This window comes from Tupaia chinensis, unplaced genomic scaffold, assembly GCF_000334495.1.
Source record: "Tupaia chinensis unplaced genomic scaffold, TupChi_1.0 Scaffold000159_1, whole genome shotgun sequence".
NCBI classification, from domain to species: Eukaryota; Metazoa; Chordata; class Mammalia; order Scandentia; family Tupaiidae; genus Tupaia; species Tupaia belangeri.
The window spans coordinates 4646882-4650384 of NW_006159630.1; the positions used below are offsets into that span (position 1 = coordinate 4646882).

The 3503-nt window shown below is 51.8% G+C and overlaps 1 pseudogene; it reads right to left on the reverse strand.

Annotated features, from left to right (window-relative positions):
* Positions 1 to 2140: 2140 nt before the first annotated feature.
* LOC102468979 (G2/mitotic-specific cyclin-B1-like) overlaps positions 2141 to 3503 on the reverse strand; it is a 1923-nt pseudogene continuing 560 nt past the window's right edge.

Below are 3503 nucleotides of genomic sequence, written 5' to 3' on the forward strand. Positions count from 1 at the left end.
AGGACCATGGCTGATCCACGGAGGAGCAGCGCTGGCTGGGAGACCATGGCGGGCCCACAGAGGAACGGCACAGGAGCAAGGGAACGCGGATATGTAGGGGAGGCCCTCAGGCTGGGCCACTGAAGGACTTCCAGGAGAAATGGCATTCTCCGACTGCTGCACGCCAGCAGCTGCTGTGAGAATGCCGCTCACCCACGGCTGTTACGTGGATGCCACGGCTTCCAGCACATCGCTCTCCAGCAGTGCTCTAAGTGCCAGGGAAGCACAGGAGCCAGCCCACCTCTAACCAGCCCCCTTACTTCTCTGGGCCTGAACTCCCTCAACCACAAAGGGAAGACTCATGTAGACAGGTGCTTCACAAGCCTCCTTGTGTAGACGGAGCACTTGGGGAGCTCATTACACTTGCAGGTCCCAGGCCCAGCCACACACTGAAATAACCCAACTTGCTGGAGGGGAGACCGGAGCCTGCGTGGTCCATCCCAGTGGTCTTTCGGCCCCTTTGAGAAGCTGAGCCAGGCCGCATGTCCCGATCTGCGGCTCTCAGAGGACGGTGCTCAAAGTGCGCCAGTCGCCAGAGGGCCTTAACACCTTTGACATTCAGAAGGAGCCCCGCCAGCCTGTGCCCGAGGACGCCCTGCCCGGCTCTCGCCACCATGTTGGGATCACCAGCCTCTTGCAGGGCTTCCTCAGGCCTCACGGACTCACCAGCCATATGTAAAACACTCAGAAAGAACAAATAATTCCCACACAAACAGCAAAAGAAAAGGCAATTTTCATCAGCCGAGATGCCATAAATCTTTATATATTTTATGAATCTCACTTACATTTCTTGTCCGACTTGTGCATAAAACTTCTCCAGATTTACACAAGCCAACCGCATAAGTCATTCCTTTCCCAAACGGCCTCTATATCCTGATGACCTTTCAGAAACCAATGACTGCTTTTCTGTTGTTATCCATAATTGGAAAAGCACTGGAGATCAGAAAATTTACGGCCAGGACTGAGCTACCTGAGCAAAGCCGTAAAGAATGGCGGGTGTGAGGGGGCGGAGGGGAAGGGCCTGCCCTGTTTATCAAACGTTATCTCCGTCAGCCAGGGCTTCTGCTCAGGCCAGCTCCCGAACCCACGGCTCGGGCTCGGGCTCGGGGGTCCCAGCCCTGTAGCTTCAGACAGCAGCCTAGGAGCACACCTGTTTTCTGTAAGTGAAGGTCAGAAGAGGGCAGCCTCCCTACCTGTGTGTACCTCCATTTTCACATTGTCGTGGACTGAGTGTCAACGAAGTTTTTAAGATGAGCAAGGGCAGAGGTGGCTGCGAGTTGGGGGGCCATGGGGCGCTTCTGTGGCCTCTTCAGTCCTACTGGTTTACTGAGGGCCTGCTATGTACCGTGTACTGTTCAGTGGGCTGGAGCAGGGTACGGTACTCCCCACCCGACCCTAGCGATTGCCGGCCACCCAGGTAGGACGGAACTCTGCCTGCTGTTTTTCCTACTCACGTCTGATCAATGGAATTATCAATTGAGTTTAGTTTATAAATTAGGCACAGTAAGAGACTAACAATATCTAATAAAATGCAACAATTAATAATATACAGTACTAAGTTGGTGAGCGTGCAACCTCTCCCTCCTTCTCAAAGTACCCTAACGTCGAGACCAGCAGACAGTGTAATGGCTTCATTACTGGAATCTCACATAGTCGACTGTGGTTCGAGTCCTGGACCCAGCAACTTAAAACTCAGGCCGGGCGCATGTGCGTACCTGCCCAAGAGGGCACGCAGTCTCCCAAGAGGAGACTGGAGAAGAAGGGACTGCGGCGTGGCTATCCCCACTGGGGGGTGAAGTCTCATTTTCTATTTCTCAGTCTCTGTCTCTCTGGCAAGAGCACACAGGCCTTATACCAAAAATCTCTTTAAAATATCATCATCATGATGATTAGGAAGTGGCCAAGCCACAGACACGGACTGAAGAAAACAGCGTTTCTATCAAACAGGCAAAGCAAGTTCAAAAAGTTTGTGGAGAATGGAAGGGGGGTACAGTTTGTTTTGATGCAAAAAAATTTTTTTAAAGGGCCGCAAACTATTAAAAGTAAACGTAACGCACTATGCACAGATGAAAGCTATAATACTCTGCCTCACGTGTACAAGTTACCCCTTTGCCACGGCGCTGGCTAAATCTTGAACGAGTGCAGAAGTCATCGGTGCTAGAGTCTGAGCTCAGCGTGCTTCGCTGTGTTGTACTTCCTCTCGATGGTCCTGTGCTTCGTAAGCCCGCCATGCACCATGGCTACATTCTCGGCCAGGTGCTGCGGAACAGGAAGAAGTGATTCTTCAGTGGGAGACAGGTGATGCTGGAGAGCTGGTGTCCCTTCACCATTATCAAGAGTTTTCAGGGCTAAGCAAAAAGCTCCTGCTGCAGTTTGAGGAGGAAAGCGCACCATATCATAGTCGAGCATGGTTAATTCCATCAGGTGCTTGGCCAGAGTAGTCGTTCAGCATCGACCTCTCCAACCTTAGATGCCCGCCGAAGAAAGTGCAGGGGTAGAGGACGAAGTTCAAAGCTCTTAGAATCTTCATTTCCACCTGTCTGATTTGATGCTTATCGTAAGTATTGTTAGTCACAAAAGCAAAGTCACCAGTTTCTGGGGGTACATCTCCTCATATTTGCTAGCAGTAAACATGGCAGTGACACCAACCACCTGCAGCATCTTCTTGGGCACACGATTATTCTGCATGAATTGATCAAGAAGAGAAACAGTCAGGTACACAGTCTCCTGCAGCAACCTGAATGTCATCTGGACCTGTACTGGCCAGTCAGTTAGGATGGCTTCGTGTTTCCAGTGACTTCCCGACCCAAGAGGTATTTTGGTCTGACTGCTGGCTCTTCCTCGAGCTGTCACAAACAAGCACAGATAGGTTTTACGTACTCACCGCAAGGCTTTGGATCAGCCCCATCTCCTGCGCCCACATCCCTCACTGCGAGAATTACACCAGAGAAAGCCTGGCACAGATAGTCCTCTGCAGGAGCACATCCAGATGTTTCCACTGGGCTGGGAGAAGAAGGATCAACCAAAATAGGCTCAGGCGAAGAATTTTCTGCCACAGGCTCAGGTTCCGGCTCCGGCTCGTCTCTGGCTCCGGCTCTGGCTCTGGCTCTGGCTCCGGCTCCGGCTCCGGCTCCGGCTGGGGCTCGGCTTCCAGCTCCAGGTCCTGGTGACTGAGAAGTGGAAGGGTTGGTGGTCAGGAGGCAGCCGCCCCATTGCCCTTTTTCAGGGGTTTGGGAAGTTCGTTAGCAGTAACTTTCCCAGTAGCTGAAGTTCTTGCTTCCTTTTTCAGAGGCGTTTTGGCCTGTTCACCGACTTCGTCTCCAACGTCTCCAGGTGGTTCTCGGCCTGAGCGCTGCGTGCAGGCTCAGCAGTGGCCACAGTACCTGCTGTGTACCTGCTGTGCTCATTTTCACCTTTTTTTTTTTTTTTTTTTTTTATAGCCCACAGATTATTTTTTTTTTAAC